Source organism: Echinops telfairi, unplaced genomic scaffold (assembly GCF_000313985.2).
Source record: "Echinops telfairi isolate 266 unplaced genomic scaffold, ASM31398v2 ScPeMD7_5167;HRSCAF=5991, whole genome shotgun sequence".
In the NCBI taxonomy this organism is placed as follows: domain Eukaryota; kingdom Metazoa; phylum Chordata; class Mammalia; order Afrosoricida; family Tenrecidae; genus Echinops; species Echinops telfairi.
Window position 1 is genome coordinate 2393414 of NW_022109066.1, and position 26182 is coordinate 2419595.

A 26182-nucleotide genomic window follows, 5' to 3' on the forward strand; every position below is an offset into this window, starting at 1 on the left:
GAACTGCTAAGGCAGCTGCAACCTGGTCCAACCATCACAAAGCAAGAGACCCGAGAACTAGAAAGGCGAGGCTCACTGAGCCATTTATCCCTCTGCCCTTCAACTAACCTCACATGTGTTTATCAACCAGGTTGGCACAATAAACTAACCTCCTCAAACCACCCTTGCCAACTTGGTACCTGTACATAATTCTTTAGCTTCACAATTGAAATTAAGTAATACCTACACCTTAATCCTATAATCATGTGAATATGTTCCCCCACCTATGAAACTTTGTAAGCCAACTACTTCATGCCTTTATCCAGTCCCACCCCCTATTTTGAGCATCCAATTTATATACTGCCCACTTACATCAACCCAGCTCTCTGAGAAGACAATCATATTTTTCAACATAAAGAGTCTTCATTCCAGTTGGAACCTTGTGAAGTCTGCATCCATAAGCAAAGTCAAATCCAGATAGATCATCCATGGAGTCAGCAACAATATGCACCAGTTCACAGGCTCAAAATTCTCCATCTGGTCGGGTTCTGGTCAACTCAATGTGGGCTGCCTCACTCAGCCTCCTCAGGGTGCCCATTGGTTGCCTTGCCTTTAGACCATGTGCTCTCACAAATACTCAACTAGCCTAGCCCCCTCAGGCTGGGTCATGAACCTTAGACCAGTCAACCCACTCTCATCTTCTCCTCTTTTTCCTGTAAACCAAGTTCACAGGTGTCAGTGGCCAAAGTCAACCCGTCTCCTTATTGCTGCATTTCTCCCACTTCCACTCAACAAGTAGATCCAGGTATTAAGTGATTCCTTTCTACTTTGGATATTGAAACCATCCGTTTTCTTCGTGGTTCCAGAGTTTTTCCAGCTTCTGACAAAGCTCATGGGGTCCTGAGTGCTCCAAAGCACTGGGTGGGGCATGTCTTTCCTTGCATAGCTTTCTTTGCAGGTATGGCCTAAACCCATCTAAAGATCAAATTTTAATGGCTCAAGGCAAGTGGGCTTACAAACTTTCTATTTTCATACTTCCCATATTTTCCCCAGAAAACAAACGAGTAAATAGTGTGGCTTTATCTGACCTCTGGCTAGAGAAAAAAAACTACCATGAGAGAGAGGTCAAACAAACATCTACTCTCCATTTTATGATTTGTTTCTCCTGTACCGCACTCCCATATATCTTTATGAACATAATATTTTTGAAGCCCAATTAATGTTTTCTTCATTTAGGTGGAAATAATTTGAACAAGCCTTGGAGTGTGTGTGTGTGTGTGTGTGTGTGTGTGTGAGAGAGAGAGAGAGATAGAGAAAGAGAGAGAGACAGTTTTGTTTGTTTGTTAGCAAATAAGTTTTACAATTACATCCATTCAAATATAGGCAGTCCCCTGAGTTAGGAATTGGGTACAACTCGTACTTGTTATTTAATATTATGTAAATTTGTTCTCATTTTTAAACAGTTGAACCAGCCCCTATTCTTAGCAAACTCAGCACAATCACCATCACTTGCTGTGTTGACTGAGCCTTTCCTTGCACTAGCCCCTCGATTCAGCTGATTCTGACTCAGAGAAGATCTGTTCTAGGGTTTCAGGCTATAAATCTTCATGGGAACAGAGAGCCTCATCTTTCTTCCCGTTCAACTCACCTACAGATTCTTAGACACAGGAACAGATCTTGTTTGTAACTTGAGGGCTGCTTGTAGAACCATTCTTTAGGAGGCCAAAGTCCTCTTGTGGATGTACACTCTTCTTTCTCCCTATTTTTATTTTTATATGAGAAATAATAAGCAACATTAGCCTGCATTGGGGTTACCCAAGTATGGGTAGCAGCGAGTACTGCAAAAGTCTTAGAAGCCTCTTTGCCCAGTGGGAGGATTCCAGGAGGAAGTCAGGAAGGAGGGCTAGCAAAATGTCTGGGAAAACTGCTCCAGCAGCCAGCCACTTCATGAAGCATCATTGCACCTGGATCACCTGCATCCAGAAGCAAAAGAAAATGAAATAAACAAAATTCCCCCATAGGGATAGGGCCTTTCCTCTTTATTGTTATTCAAAGGTCTTACACTCACCTTTGGTTACCAAAGATTGTCTCTAAGATAGGTTGCCATGTAGTCCTTTATATTCCTCTGTAGTACTCTTGATTTTAAACACATCTATATGAGGGGATTACCCTGCTCCCCCTCCCACCCCCAAATGAAAAAAAAAAAGCTCCACTGGGCATAGCTTTAATAGTATGCATTTTTCCTGCTAGGAAACCATGAAACAACTCGCTCTGCATTTGTGCACCCAGTGGCATCCTCTGGGAAGATTCTCTCTGGTCACAGTGAATTTTTTTCACAAAAGCCATTTTGCTCAAACCTTGTTTTATTGTGATGGCTGATTTAAGAGAACAGCGTGTGCTGTGAAATTTTGTTTCCTGCTTGGGAAAAATGCCACAGAAACTGTCGTGATGTTGGACATGACAATGAAGCTGCTCACACAACAATCTCAGTACACCAGTTTTTGGCAAAAAAACAGCATGCCTCTCTTGCCCCATGCAAATAAGGACTAACCTGACCTTGCTCCGTGTGACTTCTTTTGATTCTCCAAATGCAGAGGGACATGAACGGACAGTGGTTTGAAGACGGAGAAGAGGTGAAGAAAAAAACAAGGGAGGTACTGTCAGCCATCCAAAAAGATGAGTTTGAAAAATGTTTCCAAGAATGAACTGAACAATAAAGCACATGACAGGTGATGTAGGATATTCTGTTTGAGGATCTATTTTCCTGCTTCCTTGCACTCCAGTTTTATACAAGCCAACACAGTGTGACACAGACTTGTATCTTCGTATACATGAACTTAACTAAGGCCTCTCCCAACTTTTCTACTGCCATAGCAGCAAAGGTTTCATTTCAAAGATATGAAACCTGGGGTTTACCGATGTAATTCTGCTCTTGGACAGACAAAGGTAGGGATGCGAGATGAAAGAGTAGAGTAGGGATGATTTCATCAAAGCTAGATCGATAAGTTATGTGTGGCCAAGTCTCAAAGTGCCTTGGTTTTCCTCTTGGCTATCTTAATGTTCCCTGTAATTCGACTTTAGCCTGAACTTATCCTAAGTCAATGTTATAACTCATTTCTGCCTTGCTTTTTCAAGTACCTTTATTTAGTGATGTAGTGCTTGTGTTTCTAGCCTGATAACTTATCCACGGCTCTTTTTTTATCCCTTATCTTTTTCAGTCTTTCTTCGTGTGCTTAATCTCTAGACACAATATTACACTGAATGCCAGGCACAAATCAACAGACATCTCTATGAAAACCAAGCAAAACAGAGGCTTAGCGCTTCCTAGAACTTGTTAAAACATACTGAAACATATTAATTGTGGGTGCCACGGTCAAGGGTCACACATGAACATAGTCAGTGGAGTCTGTCAGATGAGTCAGTCAAATGGGAAAGTTAGGCTCTTTTAACTGAATGCAGATAAGTCTCACTGTGTATTAAAATGCTTGTTTATTCTAACATTGTCCATCATATACCACCATTCCTTTAAAGAGTGATAAATATCTTGAGTCTACTTTCCTGTACAAGAAGTAGCTTGCTGCAGAGGCAGATGACTTTGGTGGAAGATTCTTGAGTTTCCTCTTTCCTTTCCTTGTTTGTCTCTATCCGTCCAGTCCCCATCACATCTTTTCAGCACTTCTATAAGAGGTGGTATGCCCACTCTTCCCAATAGACGATACCAGCCTTTGTCTTTCTTACAAGAATAGAAATTCCATGGAGATCTGTATTCATTGTGAATTTTGTTAGTAGCATGCATTCAAATTATCTCTCTCCCTTCCTTGGTCAACAGTTATTAAGTGTCCTTGGTGTGTTAGACACTGGATTGAATGCCAAGGTGAGTGATCCATCATGGCTTCAACTCCTGTGACAGGCCCAGAATCCTGTGGGCTCTGCGTCAGTTGGCCATACTCGTTGAGTCACCAGCTCCTGTTAGTGGAGTTTTGCGGAGGCTATTTGTGGGAGGATACAGTCTAGAAGGTATTACCCTTGTATTGAGCCTTTGGCAGTCAAAAGTAGTGGACAAAGAAATATATGAGACATAACAAGAGGCTTCAAAAGGTTCGTGGAAAAGTTCCATTAGCTATAATTCATTTTTCCATAAACTTTCGAAGACCTCTCATATGTACCTAGAAGTAGGAAAGAGGGATACATAGGGAACAGCAGAAATGACCCGGGATTCTTGTAGTCACAAATGGCGTTTTACCTTTAATATGCAATCTTCTTGCTTCTGGAATCATTATGGCCTTGGAAACCCTATGGGGAAGTTCGGCATTCTGCCATAGCATCCCTATGAGTCAGAATTGACTCCACAGACACATCTGTACTCCACCCGGACTCATAACAATGTGCCACATAACATAACACAGGACACATAACATAACACAACACAGGACCTCTGTATCTGCCTCAAATGTGAAAATGAGAGTGAGTATGTGTGGGCAAAAATGATAATAAGAAAGAGATAGGGGAAATATGGAAACAGAAAGAGAGAATCTAGGGGCTCTTGGTTATTTCTCTAACTCCAGGGCTAATAAACTGGAAAGATTGTAGCTTCAACTTCAGAAACCTTATCTTTCTTCTTTAAAAACAGTTCCAAGAAAAAACGCATGATCACTGAGGTGACAGAAAATAAGGTAGTGAATTTTGAAAATGTTGCAAATATGCATCCATCTAGATTTTTGGGGACTAACTTATTCTAGGATCTAGATGATTTGTTTAACCTTGGCTTAATATTCTCATCCTGGATTCTCAGACTTAAAGCATCCATCTCATCTTCCATTATCTAGCAATTTTATTTTTATTTTATTCCATTTTTGAAGTCCACTCCTATTTTGTAATATCTAGAAGCATCAAATCTGCGTTCACTTTGGTGCATATTTATTTGATAACTATTATGTGCCAAGCTGTTTCCTAACCCATTGTATCCAGTCACTGTAGTGAACATTTAAAGCCAAGAGTGCAAATAGTTCAGTTGAAGAAAGGCGCTTTACGTTTCTGAAGTGTGACAGGGGAAGAAATGGCACTTATAATATTCCCCAATAAATACCAAAGATTTTTCAGAAAGTAAAATTCAAAAGTAATATCACTTAGTCTACAGATAGAGAGGAGTTTCTTGGTATGTCCCCCCAAAAAGACACGTGTCTTAATAAGAATGCTCTTAAATAGATCCCTCCCCAGACCCCCTCCATCACCAAGGAAAGAACTTTGGACTCAATAAATCTGGATTTTATCTTTCCATCCAATTTATTAGCTGTATGATCTTTGGAGTCTTTCTTTATAACAAAGAGCTCCAATTTCTTAATCTATAAAATGGGAACAACAATGAGATCTACGTCACAAGCTGAATGGAATAATGCATGTGGCAGGACATAAAAATATATAAGAAGCAGTCAATCTTTTTTTAATCCCTTATTATGGTGGCATAGTAGATTATTATATTTTAAGCCTGGTGTTGTCTTACTTGCAAGATTTGGGGACTTGCCAGGAAGGCCATACAATGGTAATTCTTCCATCATTTTCATTCTAGAATTTCTATGACATTCAATTTTGCTTTATGATGTGTTAATTACTAAAATCAATGAAAGAAATACTCTGAACATTTTTGTAAAAACAAAATCAGAATCTAAAGACTATTTAAGAGGCACTTTAAATCTAATGCAAGTCAGGTCAAGTATACTGGTGACAAAATAAGGTCAGTAATTTCAGACTGACTGGGTACATTTGACTTAAGCCATCTATACCTCAGGCCACAGAGAAATGTTCTATTGGCATTCTTTAGTCGTCTTTCCCTAATATATTGTTCATTATCAGCTCCAAAGTCTTCATACCATCCTTTCTTCATTATTTGTACATAGATATTTGTTTGTTATAGCACTGCTAGTATGTTAGTATATTTATTTAAGTGATAAGATATATATTAAAACATAAAACATATGTTTTAATCATTAAGTGCCAATACTCAGAGAATCTTCTTATTATTAGGCTTTGGTAATTAAAGACTATAAGTAGCAAGGGCTAACGGCAAGCTGTTTCTGGATTTGAAAAGTATCCAAGTGATAGCTTGGGGACACAAAGAGTTCAGACCTGGTTTAAATAGTACAGCTCATATTACTTATGCACAAGCCTACCTAAAGTCTAAGAACTGCATTAGTCATGAGTATAGCATTTTACAACTTTAGGAGCATTTAAGATCCAACCTATACATTGTAGAGAAGGAATTGAATTCTAGAAAGGTTAATGATTTGCTCGAGGTTAAACAGGAAGATAGAACAAGATCTAAACAGTGATTCACAAATTTTTATCTGTAGATAAGATGGAAAGTGTTATGACACCAGTTCCTGGAGCACAATTCAAAAGAGTCTGATTCAGAAAATCTGGAATGTGGCCTAGAAATCCATATGATTAATCAGCCTCCTGGGTGATTTGACATCTGGGGGGCCTTTTACCATACTTGAAGAAACACTGCTCTGGAATCTGGGCTTCATGACTCAGTCCCATTTCTTCCCAAAGGACTATGCTGCCTCCCTAGATCCAAATGGGTTCCAAAAAATACATAAGACTCTTTGTGATTCATATTAGTGCTCTTATTCCCTGATGGACTCAACAATGAATTCCTGATTGGGTCACTTATTGAGTAATTTCCATTCACTCAGTCAGTCAGATCCTGTAGTGTACCAGGAACTGTGCCAGGAGTTAGAGAAAGAATAATAAAACACAGCCCTACTCACCAAAACATATAACCCATCAGAGATCACCAGAGCATTAAGAGCAACAGAATAGTTACCATTTCCCTTTGATATAACAAAAGCAAGAGCAACAAATGGAAAAAGACATAAATTGGATTTCAACAAATTTTTGAAACTTTTGATTATCATTGGACTTTACTAACAAAGTGGCCAAACCACCTCAGAATGGGCAAAAATACTGAGGAACCATGTATCGGATCATAGTTCATTATCCAGACTTGATCATGGCTACAAGTTCATGCAAAAAGATAAACTACCCAATCAAAACATAGAGAAAGGGTTTGAGCAGACATTCATCGGTAGTAGCATAATGTTATTAGTCAGTAGATAAATGAAATCAGAACCATATAGGTGAGGATGAAATTGGTCCAGCTGCAGTAGGAAAATAATTTCATGAGTTCTCAAGTGTTTAAACATAGAATTACATATGACTTACCAACTCCACTCATGTATCTTTATGAGGAGTTACCCACTCCCAAAAATAAATTTAAAAAATAGAAAATAGCTCCACTAGGCAGAGCTTTTGTAGGACACATCCGCCCTCCCCCCTCCTTCGCTCCCCCTCCCTCAGTGACTATCAAGCAACTCACTTTGAGTTAGTGCACTCAGTAGCATCACCTGGGAAGGTTCTCTCTGGTCACAGTGCCTTTGAGCAAAACTGTGATGACTGATTTAAGAGAACAGAGTGTGGTTATGAAATTTTGGTTCATGCTCAGGAAAAATGCCATAGAAACTGTTGTGATGATGAACACAGCTCACAAGGACTGCACTACGGGGAAAAACTCAAGAGTATGAGTGGTTTTCTCCTTTTGAAAAAGATGAAATGTCGATTGATGACAAACCTCATTCTGGACGTCCCATAAACTTCCTGCACGGACAAAAATGTTGGCTTGTGGTGCACTTGGAGTTCATTCCACCAGGTCAGACTGTTAATCAAGCTTTCTATTTAGAAATTCTGAAAAGATAGTGTTAACAGTGTGTGACAAAAAAGGCCTGATTTGTGGCAGATGGGATTGGTTTAGCCACCACGACAATGCAGCTGCTCACACGGCCATCTCAGTGAATCAGGTTTTGGCAAAAAATTGCATGCCTCTCTTGTCCCATGCACCTTACTCACCTGACCATCCTCCGTGCGACTTCTTTTTGATTCCGTGAATGCGGAGGGACATGAAAGTTTGGCGATCTGTTGATGTAGAAGAGGTGAATAAAAAAAATGAGGGAGGTGTTGTTAGCAATCCAAACAGATGAGTTTGAAAAATGTTTCCAGATATGGAATCACAGATAGAGAGTACTTTGAAGGTTGTTTTGTAAAAAATTTAACTCCATAGTTTTTTTGGGGAAAATCCAGTCTTTTGGGGTACCCCCTCATATGAAGTTTGAAGAACAAGTTGCACAGTATTTGCATGGTTTTAGTACTATACGTGTATCTTGGAAGTCTCTCTTTGTCCATTCAAAATGACCAGAGTACTCTCCAATATTGAAATATCATCATGTATTTTCATAGTCACATATAATATACAGTGCATTTTTGTCATTATAAACAACTACTATACACATGGACTTCAGTGAATGAAACACACAGGAAGCAAATCAATTACATCTAAAGGAAAGGGATGAGAGTGAAACAAATTATCATCTATGAGAATAAAAGACTGTAAGAAAGATCATAAGTTGTTCATATGCTAGCTTACGTTAGAGCTCACGAAAATAAAGTAAGTCCAAGAGAGCTAAACTATAACCTTGTGTATATTTTGCCCAATTTAGAGATGATTCTAAAAGAATAGATTTGACTCATTGCACGCTGATGTCTGAAGACCAGATGAGTTATGGGACGACATGAAAGATACCATCCTTGAAGGAAGCCAAAGGTTGTTAACAAAAAATAACACGGGAAATAAAGGAAAGACCAAAATGGATGTCAGAAATACCTTTGAAGCTTGTTCGTAACAAAAATGAAAGGTGCTGCACAGACGATTTCAAAGGGCAGCTTGAGAAGGCAAAATAAAGTATCATAAAGAAATATGTGGAGAGCTGGAGTTAGGAAACCAAAAGGAAAGAGCACAGTTGGCATTTTTCAAGCTTAAAGAACTCGAGGAAAATGCAAACCTAAATATTGAAGGATCTGATGGGCAAAATATGAATGATACATTACGGAAAATTGGAAATACACAGAGTCATTGTATTAAAAAGAACTGGCCAATATTCACCCATGTCCGGGGTAACATGTGAAGAAAGGAGTCCGAGCTGCACTGAAGGCATTGGTGAAAAACGAGGATTCAGGAATTGACAGGAGACTAATGGAGATGGGTTTCAACAAACACATGCAGCGTTGGAGGTGCTTCCTCATTCATGTCAAGAACTTTGAAGGACAGCTTCCGGGCCGATTGGTAGGAAGAGATCCGCATTTGGACAGATTGCAAACAACTGAGATCCAACAGAATATGGAAATTACCAAACAATATCGGGAGTACTGCACATAAGTAAAATGCATCAACAGGATATGTTTCTGTATCGATAGGACACGTTTTGCTGAAGATGTATCCGGAACCCTGCCAGAAATCCAAGCCAGGTTCAGCAGAAGATCTGGAATGAGATAAAATGACTGATATCTTATAGAGCTTAGCTGAAAGCAGAGAATAGCAAGAATTTTACCCGTATTTTCTTTGACCTTGCAAAGGCATTCAGCTTTGTGGATCATGATAAATTATGGATAACAAAGATTGGGAAAATAGGACACTTAATTGTGCACACACAGATCTTACACATAATATAAGACACAGTTGCTTAAAAAGGCAGAAGTTTGCATGGTTTGAGATCAGGAAAAGTGTGTGTCAAGGTTATGTTCTTTCACCATGACTATTCAATCTGTATGCTGAGCAAGTCATTCAAGAAACGGGACTGCATGAAGAGGACCTATGACGTCAGGATTGGAGGAAGACTCATTAACAACCTGTGAGAGGCAGATGATGCAAGCCTGCTGTGTTAAAAGAAATCAAGGCAGCATGGTCCTTAGAAGCAATGATGGTCTCATGCACTTCGGACTTGCCATGAAGAAGAGTCGTGCTTGGGGAAGTCCACCGTGCTTGGTAAAGTAGAGAGTCAAATAAAAAGAGGAAGCGCCTCTGTGAAACGGACTGTCACAATGCCTACAAAAACTTAGGAATAATTGTGAGAATGGTGTAGGATCGGGTAGTGTTTTGTTCTATTTTCCTTGGGTCACTATGAGTCAGACTTGATTGGATGGCTCCCAACAATGCCAATGCCAATATAGATAGAAATGAAATCCTTTGTATGTTTTTCAATTTATGTTTACAAATAGTGCCAGGATGATTTCCAGAGTAGATATTATTATTCCAATTTTATAGATCAAGAGATGGAGAGGACTTATTATTTTTTACTTACTCAAAATCTCCCAGTGACAGGACACTAAGATTCAAACCCAGCTATCGCTGGTTCAAGGACTACAAAGCTACTTTCTTGACACCGTGGTATCTGGATACTGAATGGCAATAGAGTAGCGCACCTACCAGACAGGTGTGCACTGCAGGATCACTTAACACCTGGCTGCTGAGTGGACTTCAGGGTTATCTGAAGAAACGCTACATGAGCAGAGAAAGTGAACAGCACGCTAGAAAGACATCTAGATTTTTTGCAAACCAGTCGGTCATACTCATTAGCCTCCTACTAGAAGGACATATGTAATCGATGAATAAAGGTGAGGATATTCATCGTAGAGATATTTGCACATCGGGATCTTAAAATCATGCGTGTAAAAGCTGGCAAGGAAAACTATCGGAATTATAAGCTAGAGCACACAGAATAAGTGCAAATAACCTAATAGTTGCTGTGGAGTAAATTCTGACGTGTGGCAGACCTGTTTGTGTTAGTTGAGTAAGACGGGAAATTCCACAAGATTTTCAAGGACGGATTTTGTGGGGGAGGAGATCACCAGACCTTTCTGCTGAGACACCGCTAGGCGAACTTGAACTTTTAGTTAGCATCTAAGTATTTAACTGTCTGAACCACCCAGGGACGGCGCCACAGTGTAAACACATGTCTCATTCGGTAGCTTTGGCAGAGGCCTGGGCAGCAGGACCACAGTGCCCGTCTGCGTGGCATGGAAAAGAAATGTGTCCTCTGCATAACACAGCCCTCCTCCAATGTGCAGGACGTAGCAGCGAGTGTCTGCCTACTCAACGGGGATGTTGCAAGACTTGGTTAATTTTCGTAAATGTTTTGAGCGCCTCTGAAGTGTGTGTTCTGTAAATAGGAGGTATTAATAGCAGCCCTCAATGCTGAAACAAACCGAATGGAGGTGGAGGTGCAGTCATTTGCTGGGAAAGAAACACAAACACTCATCAAGCCTGAAGCTCATGCTCACCAGGTCCCATTGACCCTCCTTGGAAGGCCGTCTCACACAGGCCCTGGCTTCAATGGGACAATGCAGGAGGCTGGCTCTATGTTCGAACATTTCACTTCCCTGAAGATTGCTACGATTCGGCACCCACCTGGCTCAGCCCATTTGTGGTGTGTTTATGTGCGTGTGTGTGCGTGCACACAGAGAAGGGGGATCCAGTAAAGGCAGATAGAATCGAATCGAATCCAGGAAACACAGAGTCGAGTCCGTGTTTGTGGAGCCCTCCGTTCACTCAGACATTAAACTGGGGAGGTTACATAAGCGCTGGGGAGGCCAGGATTCCAGGCTTTCTCTTCCTTGGAGCCTTTGTGTTGGCTCAGTCTAAGCTTGATGATGCCTTTGTCTGCCTTGGGCCTAGAGAGGCTGTGAACACACTGGGAAACAAATCCAGCTCTGTGTCTCAGTAGCAACATCCCAACATCTCTGTGTCCACCCACTGTCCACTTAGCAGTTTCTGGTGATGGGCACGATTGCGCTCCTGCACAGGACGGTTGGAATCATTTAGGATCAAGCTTGCATCTCGCTTGCCTTTGTCCCCTCAAAAGAAGCGCTGAGCAGGGGGTGGAGGAAGCCCCGTGTTCGCACGGGTAGCTCCATGGCCCCTTCAGTGCAGCTGTGGATCCCAAATCAGTCCCCAGTGAAATCACTCTCCTAGGCCCTAAGCGAACTGACAGATGTGCAGAAGCCAAGGTTATGATGCTGAACTGAACTCCCGGATGGAGTTTCTTGTAATTTTCTGTAACCCAGGGGACCCTAAGTAAACTTATTCCAGACAGAGATTTTATTGTATTTTATTTCTGTGCTCCAACCAACCTTCCCTTTTAGAGGTCAAGCCTATAAGTCTCTTAGAAAATCGCTACCTCAAAGATCTGAGCTCTCGTCTCCTGTGGTCACCGCTTCTGCTGGGGCTCGGGTTCCACAAGGACAACACATCAGTGGCCTGGTCTTAGTCCCTCACTACATGCGTGCAGGTCATTGACACACGTCTTCCATGCCTGACCCTTCGTGTACATTTACCCAATGTTCTGGAAGTGGGGAGGGACTTGGGAGCCCATATGCAGTCTTCCTTAGCGACCAGAAATGAGCCAGGTGATGGTCTAACCTTGGAGGACCGGTTGCCTTATCCATTTCCAGTCAAGAAAGGATTGGTGGTCCCTGTGCCATTGGTGGGTAGAGCTCCACCTTTCTGGGTCATTTTATGAAGCTCTTAGGGCCAGAGTGAGGAAGATGACCTCCCCCACCTCTCAGAAATGTGAAAAGAAATGGTACCCCCATAGGTTGCCATCAGCACCTAACGAATTTCTCTCTGAAGGATCCCCACCCTGTCCTTTGAGAAAGCAGCGTTCACAGTCCATAATGTGGATTTCAGTGGAAAACTCTAGATCAACAGGAGTGAGAGTGTGTCTGACGTGGTTCTCTCGCGGCTCTGTTTTTGAAAATTACTTCAACGACAGATTGAAGTTTTGCGTCCGTGTCAGGGCAGCCTTCCACTGGCGAGACGGAATTGATGGCGTGACCTCGTTTCCAATGAGAAAGCTCATGCACCAGACTCGTCTTTTGGTGCCTGTCTGCGGCTGAGTATTCTAAAAAAAAGGGCGATCTCTTGAATTTGCATCCTGTTCATCCATAGCTGTAGAGCCTCCTATAGGAGGTCTGGCAACGTCAGCAACGTAGAATGAAAACCGCCCACCACTCATCGCAGCGTCTTTTCATTGGCCATTGGCCCTGCTCACCCTCCCTTATCACTAGGAACCTCCCAAGCTTCACCTAAGAAATGATCACGTCAGTCTGGTCGGTAGCATTTCCCTAGGAGAGGTCCTTGTAAAACAGACTGTCTTACAGAAATTCTAAGGAGAAGCAGATTTAGGATTCATTGATTTGAAGGCCCAGATTGATGAGAAAATTCTCCTTTTCTTTCTTCCTTTTTTTCTTCCCTACCTTCAAGAGAAGCTTAGCTGTCCGTAGTTTTGTGTCTTCTAGTCCTTGGAGGAGGGGATAGAAACAATTGTGCTGGTTTTGTACTCTGCTTCAGTAATTTGTATTGTGCTTTAAAGATGGTGTGCATAAAGTTTGTAAGATCTATTTCAATCAAATAAAAATCCAAACTGAACTGCTTCCAAAAATGATATAAAACTTAGCCAGAATGCCAAAAATGATATAAAACTTTCCATGAATCCAAAAATGTCTGAGACATCTCTTCCCCATGGTCATGAGAAAGACATATTATCACCTACTGCTCAGGTAAAAATATCTCTGTCCATCTGAGTTTAGGTCATCTGAGACCAACTATAGGTTCAGGAGTCTACACAACTCCTCCATTTCAAACTTGCCAGCCTCTCCCTCTCTCTCTTCCTCTAGCCCCCCAGTGCTAGTTCACAAGCTTGAAGGACTCTGCCCATCATCCATGCCTAACCAGGTTTTCTGTATCCATAAGGACTCTGTTATTGCGGCTGCCTGGGTAGCACTCCTCTGAATTAGCCACCCTGAGACAATTCCGAATTCCATGGTTCCTTGTGGATTGAGTCATTCTGTATAACATTTCACAAAATCCACAGAGACAATTACCTATATTTAAGGAGCCAGGGTGGTAGTGCTACCCATAAGATCCATGGTTCAAACCCACCAGTCACCTCTCAGGAGAAAGACGACCCCTACAGCTTCTATAAATATTTACAGCCCTAGGAATCCTGGGCAGCAGTTCTAGTCTGTCTGATAGGCTCATCGTGCGTTGGAATCAGCTCAATGGCAATTGGTTTGGTTTTTGTTTTGTTTTAATTACCTATGTTTGTAGTGATGCATTGATCATAATCAGAAAGTATATAATGGAAGAGTTGCGTCAGAGAAGGTGTGGGAGGGTTTCTGGCATGGGGCCTTCATTGTTCTTTGAACATGGTACCCTCTCCTATTCATTTCCAGGGGTTGCTAAAAGAGAGCTTCAAGGTCCAGAGACCCCCTGTTGTGTTGTTGTGGGGTGCCATCGAGTCGGCTTTGACCTGTAGTGACCCCATGCACAACAGAGCGAAACCCTGCCCGGTCTTACCCCATCCTCACAATCATTCCTGTGCTGAGTCCATTGATAACAGCCACGTTGTCAGTCCATCTCCTGAGGGCCTTCCTCTTTTTTGCTGCCCTTCCACTTTATCAAACATGATGTCCTTCTCCATGGACTAGCCTCTCTTGACATTATGTCCAGAGCATGTAAGATGAAGACTGGAGATCCTTGCCTCTAAGGAGCACTCTGGCCTTACTTCTTCTAAGACAGCTTGGTTTGCCCTTTTAGCAGTCCATGGTACTTTCAATATTCTTCTCCAGCAGGACAATTCAAATGCATCTATTCTTCTACTGTATTCCTTATTCAAGGTTCAACTTTCATATGCCTTTGAGGCAATGGAAAATAATGGCTTGGGCCAGACACACCTTAGTCCTCAAAGTAACATCCTTGCTCTTCAATACTCTAAAGAGGTCTTGTGCACCAGATATACCTACTGAAATATCTTTTGATCTCTTGACTGCTGCTTCCATGAACACTGGTTGTGGATTCAAGTAAAGCAAAAGCCTTCACCAATTCAACCTGTTCTCCATTTATCATGATGTCACCCATTGGTCCAGTTGCGACGATTTTGATCTTCCTTACATTGTGTTGTAATCCATACTGAAGGCTACAATCCCTGATCTTCATCAATACATCTTTCAATTTCTCCTCCACTTTCAGCAAGCAAAGATGCATCATCTAAAGACTGCAGGTTGTTAATAAGCCTTCCTCCAATCCTGATGCCACACTCAGCTTCATATAATCAAGCTTCTCTGATGATTTAATCATCATACAGATCGAACAACAATCATACAGATTGAACAAGTATGGTGAAAGGCTACAACCCTGTTGTACACCTTTCCTGATTTTTAAACCATGCAGCATTCTCTTGTTCTTTTTGCTTAACTGCCTCTTGATCCATGTACAAGTCTTGAATACACACAATAAAGTGTTCTGGAATTCCCAACAATTTATTATAGTTCAAAAAGTCAAATATATTTGCATAGTTAATGAAACACAAGTAAATATCTTTCTGGTATTCTCTGCTTTGAGCCAAGACCTAACTGACATCAGCAATTAATATCCCTTGTTCCACGTCCCCTTCTGAAACCAGCCTGAAGTTTTGGCAGCTAACTGTCAATGTACTGCTGCAACCATCATTGGATGATCTTCAGCAAAATTTTACTTGCGTGTGATACTAATGATATTCTATAGTTTGAGCATTCTGTTGGGTCACCTTTCTTTAGAATGGGCACACTATGGATCTCTTCCGGTCAGTTGAACAAGCACCCGTTTTCCAAATTTCCTGGCATAGATGTGTGAGTGCTTCCAGGCTTCCTCGGTTTGCTGAAAACATTTCAATTGGTATTCCATCAATTCCTGGAGTTTTGTTTCTGGCCAATGCTTTCAGTGAAATTTGAACTTCTTCCTTCAGCACCACTGGTTCTGGCTCATATGCTACTTCCTGACATGGTGGAATGTCGACTAGTTCTTTTTGGTACAGTGACTCTGCATATTCTTTCCATCTTCTCTTGATGCTTCCTATATCATTAAATATTTAGCCTATAGAATCTTTCAAGATTGTAACTCAATTTGATAGAGTCCCAGTAGTCATTGGGATCTCAATGAACATGCAGGACTGGGAACTTCACACAACATTATAATCAATCTAACCAATGAATATGCATGGATGCATCATGCAGCCCCTCTTCCTGAAGTTAGTTCTCCAGGTGGAGGACCTGGGGTGGCATAATGGGGACCTAGGGGGCTGCTAACCATAAGGTCATTAATTTGAAACCACCAGCTGCTCCTCAGGAGTCAGATGAGGCTTTCTACTCCAGTAAAGAGTTAACACATCTCAGAAATCCATAAGGGAAATTGTCCTCTGATAGTAGGGTTATCATGAGGTGTAATGAACTCTGTCGCAGTAAGTTGAGTTGTTGAAAACCTTTGTAGCCCTGGCTTGTCTGGCTATTTTAGAAAGACAAAGGGCACCTTAAGTTTTTCTGGTCATTTTTAGAAACCAAATGCAACCGCACCCCCCCACACACACACACACACAAATTCAGTTCTTTGTCTCACAAGGAGAATTTGTCGGATACAGTCAAGAGTGGCAAGCACTTGGTATATATTTCATGTTCATTCACCTTCAATAGGGCAATGATATCTTTCTGATTGACCATGGGATCCTTCCTACAGAGTTCAGATATGGCTCCAGAATCCTTCTCAGTTTATATGCCAAGAAATCTCTACCAGGCAGCCCATTAAATGCTTAATTAAAAAAAACAACAAGCAAACAAAACTATGGTGCCCTCTCAAAGTTCTGCATGGCATGATTACAGTGTTGTGCAGGAGTTTTAGCCACATGGATGGCTTTTGCCAGTTTTCCCAGTTTAAGATCTTGAAAACACCTCACCAAAAGCAATGAAACTATGATACGGTTTATATGAGCAATCCACAAGGGGATATCTGACCCAAATGTAATATAAGAAATAAATTATTTACGTGAGACAAAAATACCGGTATTTTGTGTGGCTGTTGATCTGATGCAGGGATATCATTTGAGCCTCCTTGTTTGCTTTCTGACTGACATTAAGCTCACTAAGCTCAAACTCACTGTCCTTGAGTCGACTCTGGCCCAGGGCAGCCCTACAGACAGGGTAGAACTGTCCATTTGGATTTCTGAAACGGCAGCCCTTTAAAAGAGTAGAAAGACTCCTCCTTCTCCATTGGAGTGGCTGGTGGTTCAAGACTGCTGACTGGTTCGCAGCCCAAAGCATAACCACTGAGCAACCAGGGCTCCGCTGGATTTAAAGTCATAAATTTCATAATCATCTTACTTGTGAATATAGAGAAAATACGTCAACATTTTCATAGGACATGCTGAACTTGATATGCTTCTTTTGAATCCTGAACTTGCCTTCTCCTCAATTCTGCCCTAGGTATGGAAACAATTAAAACTTCAGCTAGCTCTAACTGGAAAGAAGAGATCAGAAACCCTGGTGACCCAATGGTTAAGCCCTTGTCTGCTAACTGAACCCACCACCAGGCAATTTTTAGGGAAAAGACCAGGTAATCTACTCCAATAAAGATTGAATCCTGGAAAACCCTTGAGTAGTATCAATTGGGTTACTCTGAGCTGGGATTGATTTGGTAGCACCCAAAACCAGCAGCATCAATAAAGGAGCAATAGACCTTAGGCTCTAAATAGGAAAGACTATTTTGCAGAATTGTGAAGGTGGGGCCCATTTTCTGTCACTCATAAGGAAAGTGTCAGGGGACACAATTAAAGTGGCTTGGCAAGAATGCACTACTAGAGGCCATTGACTGGTTACTTTCACTGGCTTCGAAAACAATCTCTAATAGGGTCATTCGGTTGCTTGTTTGGGGGGATTGTACACTATGGTGGCTACCAGACACATGCAGAACACGCTTTGGGTTTTACTTTTGTTTCATGTGGGTTTAAAAAAAAAAACTTTTTTGCTGTTGGGGTGAAAGTTTACAGAGCACCTGGGTTTCCACGCAACTATTAGCACACGTTTTGTTCTGTGACATTGGCTGCGCACCCCATGATGTAATAGCTTCTTACCCCTTCTGCCCTGTGCTCATCCCTAGAAAAATACTACCTTTCTAATCTCCCACCATCTTAACCGTTACCATCCTAGCATTTCATCTGCCTTATTTTCTGCTTTCTTTTCGTTGAGGCTTTTGACTGTTTTATTTTGCTATTCTTGTTTGTTAGTTTTTTAATGTATTTCTGTATAGGAAATGCAGAATAGGAAAACCTATGGAGACAGTAACTGGATTAATGGTTCCTTGGGGCTATGGCAAGGGGGGTTGCGGGGAATGTGGGGAGCTAATAATGATGAGTACAAGAATGAAGAAAACATTCTAAAATGTATTCTGGTGAGGATTTTATAACTCTTCTTGAGGCAATTGGACTATTGATTTGTATAATGTGTGGGGTATATGTCAATAAAATTGTTGGGGGGAAATGCCACATCGTTGCTTTTGACTCTCATTGACTCCACGCCAAGCCACAGCCATAGGCTTCACAATGGCTGGGCTTTCAGAAGTATACCGCCAAGCCTTTCTTCCAAGCTACTGTGGGTGGACTTCAATCTCCAAATGCTGCAAAGCAGCTGGCACATGGATAAGGTTAAATGAGAGAAAGGGACCTGAACAATTCTTTCAGCCAGATCTCGGCTTCTCTCACCAGCCTGGGAATGGGAGCTTAATCCTGCTACATCCCCTACAAGAATATACACCCTTTGGAAAGACACTTAAGTTTTCTCCATATCAATTTTCCACTGGATTGTAGTGGAATGATATCAGTTGGTTTTAGGAAACAATTAATGAATGGTGTGTAATGCACTTGGCGATCTGAATTATTAGTTCATCAAAGATGGAGGGGCAAAACATTATGTTCTTTACCCTGTGTACAGGGATAAGACTTAATTCAGGGTGGAGTAAGGAAAGGTCAGTTAATGAGCCGTGAAAAAGATGTGTTTCTTTGACCTCCAGGCTTTAAGTGAGAGATTTACACGACAAATACAAGGTTATATGTATGCACAAATATGTACCTATATCTATGTCGAAAAGAGAATTTTGTATACTTTGAACTGTCTCTGGGCCAGATTTTACTTGGACAAGGACAGTTAATATGGCTATTTTTCTTTTTACATTCCAAATGCGACATAAAATGAACAAAATACTAGGTTTTGTTTGCTTTTCTTTTATTCCGAAGTTATCAGAATTCACATCTGAGACATCTGATGCAGGCTCCCATCGTGGTCAGCCTCGCCATGTTGATTCGTTTGTTTACTGATTTCTCCCCCTTTTTTGCACAAAGGATTGGCAGGATTGGAAGGAGGGCAGGTGGTGCTATCATGAAAGTATCTAATAGGTTTTCGGGCCTTTGGGGAATTTGAGAAGGCAGTAAGCCAACTTATAAAGGAGAGCAGTTTTATGGCAGTCCTAGACAGAAAGGGAGCCTTGGTAGCAGCACCAGTTGTTGCACTGATGCTGCGAGTCTGTTCTTCCTGTCTTTGTTGGTACAGGATCATGCAGCACTCCAGTAAATAAGTCTTCTCATGAGGGCACGGCACCCCTACCTTCTCTCACGCCTGCAGCAGGCATGACAAATCGGCCAACCTATGACTAGCCAAGATGTCCTGGGGTCCAGGCTGCTGCAGCTTTCTGGACAAATGAAGAAATGCAGGTGTCACTCTTCTTGCCCCCAGGCCAAGCAGGTCACAGGGTAATTGTCCTGCTGCTTGCTGGGATAGGCCCACCCTGCTCTTCTCCCTCAAGGTTCGTTTTTCATTTTGATTGAGTCATGATGGCTCAGTGCCCCACACATCTGAGGACGTGCTTTTGTAGGGAAAAGGTCAACCAGAACTCCAAAGATCTCCAGGCTCCCACAAGAAAGAGCTGGGTTTTTTGGACCTGTGACTAGCAGGGCTCAAATCCCCATCTTGTTCGCTGAAGAGTTCCCTTCACAGCACAGCTTGTTTTAACCTTGAAGGATGAAAATTGTATCAAGTTCATTTAGCAAAGGGAGGAGGTGGAGGCTGCACAGCCTTTCTGTAGCACAGAGAGGCACACCCAGCCCCAGCCTTTTACCCCGTCCTCCTTCTGTGGCCACTCTGCTGAGAATGGTGATTTAAGCAATGGAGCTTTTGCATTGTGGCTGGTGGGCAAATGTTTGTGAACTTCCCTCCTTTGGCTAAGGACTGAGCAATGCGTACCCTCCAGCTCTTGATGTGTGCCTTCTACTCTCAGACACCACACAGCACAGGGAGGCAAGTCACACACACACACACACACACACACACACACACACACACACACACCTCAACTTCACGTTGGGTCACATGTTTTCCTTAGCATCCCAAGCAATGGTTTTTACTATTTGGGCTATTGGTTATCTGTGCCCTCTCAGTCCCAGGGAAGATTTGGGAAATTCTAATACAGGAGGCTGAGAAAGGAAAATATTGGCTTCTACAGTACAAACATCTCTGTCCTGAAATAAAATGTTAATTTCCCCCTAAATCAAATATTGATGGATACCGAAGATATGTCACAGTGGGGGAAATTCTCTGCTCCAGGCGCCAGAGAGCGAGGAGGTCTACATGCTAACTGGTTGAGAAGCACGATGCATGTGCTTGAGAGATATTATGAATTGTCCCAGTTTGCTTTCTCAGGCCCCCTTCTGAGCGGGGGAGCAAGGCACTTTGTGGAATACACTGTTTCTATGGAAAGCTGGCCCCTACTCTGTCATCTACAGTGATTCTGACCAGGCTTACATCTGCCAGGGGACATGAGATTTTAATTGGAGATGTGGGAAAGGTGGCAGGAGGCCAGAGGCATGGCAAAAAGGAAGCAATCCACAGGCAAAAGTGCCACCCCCCTGCCAGTCAGCCTAAGTGCCCTTTTTTCATCATCAGTGTATAAAATTACAAATCGAGGTTCTAGCATTCCCCACTTCTCTCCCCATCAGCTCCACACCTACACGCAGTGCACACCCCCCCACACACACACCCCCCCTTTAACTTGTTAAATTTGAAAGATGATGATCTATACAGCCAGTCTGCTTTGCCAGTCTGCATGGTTAAGGCCAAGATTAATGCAGAAGGTTGGAGCACCGTTGCCGCAGAGCAGCGTGATCAGAATACGAGATGGAACAGAGGGGGAAAGGCCAAGAAATATGTCTGCGCTTGGCGCTTACACCAGGCTCCTTCGCAACTTGTCGAATTTATTTTTCCCTTTATGTGTGTGGGTTTCTTCCAAACCCCGAGAGAAGCAGGAGTTGGGTTTCGACCAGCCCCCTCTTCCTATGGGACCACACATGTATTGCTGTGATTGGTGAGCATGACTTTCCTCTCCCTTACCAGCTCCCGCCCTCCCCTCCCCCATTTAGGTAGCACGGCTCCTTTGCTTTGTGACTGTGGACTTTGGGTGCTTTCCAGAAAGTCACGTCTCCGTGGGGGAATGATGGTGGCTGTGACTGATGGCCACAGCTGTGCAGTGTTCTACTGCAGCCTTGCCGCTGCTGCTGCACGCTCCTGTGTGCTGCGTATGTGTAAAGGCGCGTGTTTACAGGCCTGGGTGTTACAAAATGGGGGAGGGATAGTGCCTTCCCTTCTTCTACTTCTTGCCTCTTTCTGTCTTACATGATTCTTTTTCAATCTCTCACTCCACCCAGGCCTGCAATTCTAAGTAGAAGATGAACGGAAAGCCGGGAGAAAACAACGGAATTGGGGGATTGGTGCGGTTGGATTTCCTGTGTCTGGGCTTGCTGCAGGGGAGACAGCCAGAGACACTGCCGTGATTTCAGCTAAAATTGCTTTACCTTGCCACGGCTCTAGGGCAGTGGAGTGATGGCTCACTGGAGCGGATTTGGAAATAAATCTTAATATTTCTTCTTCTCAGCCCTCCTCCCCTTTTAGACCCAGGGAAAGAATAGAAAACAAAGAATCCTAGCCCCCAAATGTTCAGGTTAGATTTTGACTCTTTTATAAACAGTTATTATACGTTACACTGTTGTTGCTAAACAGGCACCAGATTGGACCGAACAGCAGCAGTTGTGTAGTTGTGTGTGTGTGTGTGTGTGGAAAGCAAAAGCAGATTTGGAGAACGGGTAAGGCTAGGAAGTAGACAATGTAGGTTAGCATTCTCACAGTGTTTTTCCTTCCCAAACTTTAATTTGGTAAGGGCCATAAAAATTATGGCCCTCTATTTGGTGGTGGTTCCAACTGAAGAGGGAAATGTAGAAATCGGTGGACACAGAACCCAAGATGAGCAGAAATAGCCTGGGGTGAAATTCCGACGGGGGAGCTGGCCGGCTGTCTGGATGCCCGGAGTGAGTCTGGATGGTGGCGGGAGGGTGGAGTTCTTTCTGCTTCCGCTGAAGCAAGTTTGAAGGGAGGTGATGTTTCTCTTGATTCTGTAACTATCATCTGGGACATTCTGGGTCATTTGTATCTATCCTAGAACAAGAATGCCATTGTTACACAGTTACGTAACTTCTAAAGAAACAGATTCTTCACGTAGTCTTAACATCCCTTTGATCTACCTCTGTTCTTTCCCAAGCCACCTCTTGCCTTCGGTAATTTCTCCTAGCTTTCTCATTGTGCTGTGCTTTCTCAAGAGCAAAGAATAGCTTGGCATAGAATATGTTCGAATTGGTTAACCTATAGGAATCATTTGTGCAGCTTATGTACAGTAAGAAGAGGACAGACCGTGAATTTTGAAATACTGTACACCATGCTGACATGTCTGCCTGCCACTCTCTTTCATTTTCATTCTTAGAAACCCCCTTCCCTGCTTTACTACTGACGTCGCTGGAATGGATGTGGTAGGCTGAAACCGTCATTTGTATTTCTGTAAGTGGCTATGGGAGTCATCATCCTCTGAAAACTCATTTTTTTAGGAAGTGAAAGCAGTTTCCCACGTCCAGCTGCTCATGAAACAACTTGCTATTGGCAAAGCCCCTTCGCTTTTGTTTCTCCCGTTGTGACGAAAGCAAATCTGCCACCAGCTTCTCCTTCTAATTTGCTGATCTCTCTTATACATCGGTTCCATGTGAACATTAAACTGACTTAAGGTCATTGTTAAACGACCTCTCCGAGAACCCCACTACCTCAATCGTTTGCTGTAGTTCGAGCTGTCGTAGTCGATCTCAGCCCTTTTCTTGTCTTTGTTCTTCAGGCGCTCCCGCACATTTCCGTTTTTCATTTTATAGACTACATGTTATGAGTAAGGGGGAAGGAAGAAGATTGTAAATATCAATTGCAAGTCCCCCCTTTGCTTCACTAGTCTCCCCACACCCTCCTGGTCAGTTTTTCCTGGACAAGAAGAAATCCGCATAAATGGGCTGACTGGTGCCCAGACCCTCTGCCTGGCTTGCTGGTGGACGCTTCCATACTGAGCGCTGGTTCCTGGGTGGCACAGTCCCAGGTGGAGAAGGCGGGGTGTGGCACCAGTGACTTCCTTCTGGGGAGCAGGAATCACTATGTGATCCTTTGTTTAGGGGATTGCATCTTTCGGCTAAAATTGAGGGCTGAGGATGGTGAGAGAAAAGCCAACAGAAAAGCTACAAAGCCCTAGGGAGACCCAAACTAGCTGTCTCCTCTGCTTCATGCTGTTGCCAAATGGCAGATTGGGGTTTTGCTTTATCATCCTTCCATGGCCTCCTTCCCTGCCCCCCTTCTTCCCTCCCTCCTTTTTTACCTGCCTTCTTTCCTTCCCTCCCTCTTTCCTTCTTTTTCGTTTTCCTCTCTTGCCTTGTTCACCTCCTTTTCTTTTGTTGCTTTCTCTCTCCCTTTGGTCAATCCAAATGAATTTCCTCGTACCCTCTAATCCTACATTGTATATGTGTGTGTGTGCGTGTGAAGGTTCCATACAGGAAGCACATCTTTTCAAAAGAAGGTGAATGGGGGCCGACAGAAAAACTTTCTGGTGATGCCATGCAGCACCATGGATTTCATGTTCAACTCCACGACCAGATAAAGTTCAGATATGGTTCTTCCTGTTTCAAGCAGCTGCACAGTGAGTTTGCCTTACACAAGGAAAGGGAGGCCCTGCATCTCATACATAGCCAATGAAAGCACTTTGGAATTGGAAGCCCCAAATCTTGCTGTGCTCAAAGAGGGCTATTCGTGAATTGACAACAATCAGGTATTCTGGTTCTTCCTAACAGCCCCGTTAGCAGAGAGAGATTCTTGAAGCATTTCAGAGTCAAAAAATTTCAGCCGTGTTTCAGTGATGTCAAGTCATGCTGTAATCAACTGAACCATTTGATTATACCTTAACCAGACTCGATTCTGTAGATACCAATGGCCGACCTTAAATTATATTGAGCAAGTGAGTGGTTTGGTATAAAACATTGACATTTTGGAGCGTTTCAAGACTGCACATCCTTATTTGCCCCTTTCTTGGGGGGAAGTAGTTGTGAAGGTCTGTTGGTAGCCAGGGAAATTCCAGGAAAAGTATGAAAGTTACTTCTTTGCAGAACCTTTATATTATGTGTGGTTCAGGAAGTTAAATAAATATAATGCCTCTAAATGTTTATCTAGAAATACTTTGGGTTTTTCAACTTATTTTTTTAACTCTCCTTTTGGTGTTATTCCCAATTGAGCTGCAAAAAGGAATTGGGTTAAAAAAAAAGAAACAACAAACAAAGAATCTGAATTCTAAAATAATAATAATAAAATTTAATGTCTTATTTTTCCAGATGTGGTGAACAATTGGAAGATGTTGGCCTAACAGATGGCAGCAGATTTAAAAATAAAATTTATAAGAAGTTACTCTGTTCAGGTAATGGCATTTTCTATACTTGCCCCGATTCGGTAATCCATTTCCTCCATTACTTCAAGACTCGAGGGTATACTTTAATTACCTAATCATGGAGAATGAGTGCATTTTAAATCTAATTTTTAAAAATGGCGGTTTTAACATATGTGCAAGCCAAAAAGAATAGTCAATGACATTGGCTTTTAGGAAACTTTGAAAATGTTTTTGAATGTTTGGCTTCTTTTTGACAACGATCAACCCAGTTGACACAATCAGGCATGAACCTTAAAATATGTGGCTATTTGAACATATGAATTCAAAAATCCAAGTATTAGATGATAGTTTTATGTTCTCAGGATTCCTGAAAGTTACAACATACGTTTAATATATAATATCAATGAAAAAATATATATATACATATATATAATAGCAATGTTGAAACTATTGGTAATACTAAATGCCATTTTAGGGATCTATCTTGACATCTACCCAATGATTAGGATTTGGGAGGTAGACAGTTTCATTTTAGTACTACTAGAGGGTTTCGTATCACCAAAAGTGTTTAATAACACAAATAAATGATATATTGCTTGGTAATTACCATTTTTTTCCCTTTGTGCATGTAGGCATTAGCCCACATTTCCCAATTTAACTGTTAGGGTAACTACCCATGTCAGGGAGATTCACAGAGTTTTGCTTAACTAAGCAAGCAGAGGTTTCTTCTGAAAAAACAAACAAACAAACAAACAAAAAAACCTAAACTAGCAACAAAACTTTACTTTTGGAGAGACTACCTACTTGACAAAAACAAAAAAAGACATTTCCTCTACTAGGCCAGTGTTTGGATTTCTTTTTTCTCAATAGGATTTTCACATTCTTACATTTCCTCTGTTTTCTGTGACTAGAATGGTAGATTGTTTGAAATCTGACACTAAAACCCAATTGGAATGGATATCTTCTTTCTGCTTCACTTTTGTCAAAGAAAGACATCGAGAAATCTCCACTGGAACCCAGCATTGAGCTACCCTGGATGGATGTAGAGGCTAGTGGTGACTAGTGGTGAGAAGTTGTGCTGCTAATCACATGGTTAGCAGTTCAAAGCCAACGGCCGCTCCTCAGGAAAAAGATGAGGCTTTCTACTTATGGCTAAAATTACAGTCTGAGAAACCCACAAGGGCAGTTCTACCCTGTCACTATGAAATAGAACCGACTCAATGGCAATGAGATTGGTTTAGAGCATGCTGCTTCCATTTCAATGACTAAATGTATCACTGAGAGAGTTTAGTCCATTGCTAATACATATTGCATTCTATAATTTAAAGAAATAAGATTGCAAGAACGAGTTATCACTCAAGATTCTGAGCTTGTTCCCTTCCATTCTTATGTTGCCAGTGTTCCATCAGGCCTTGAGGGCACCCAATGTGCTCCTTAAATACTTCTGGCCCTGTACCTCCATCAGAGGAATCAAACGAAAATAAGGGTTTTATTAAAAATAATTTTATTTTGAAAGGAAATGGACATTTTAGAGAAAAATACATTGAAGTAAACACTGTTTTGAGGTGATATTGGTTTGAATCTACAATCAACCCTGAACAATACCGGGGTGAAGCTGTGACCCCCATTCAGTGCAGCCTACTGTTGACCAAAAGCCCTGCCAATAATATGAACACACCA

General features: G+C 42.0%; 1 long non-coding RNA gene across 1 annotated transcript in view; it reads left to right on the plus strand.

Annotated features, from left to right (window-relative positions):
- LOC123522275 overlaps nucleotides 1-24522 on the plus strand; it is a 66066-nt gene extending 41544 nt beyond the window's left edge. Inside the window, exon 2 of the long non-coding RNA XR_006680547.1 lies at nucleotides 24450-24522. This is a non-coding gene — a long non-coding RNA (uncharacterized LOC123522275). The remainder of the gene's footprint in view (nucleotides 1-24449) is intronic.
- The last annotated feature ends 1660 nt before the right edge of the window (nucleotides 24523-26182 follow it).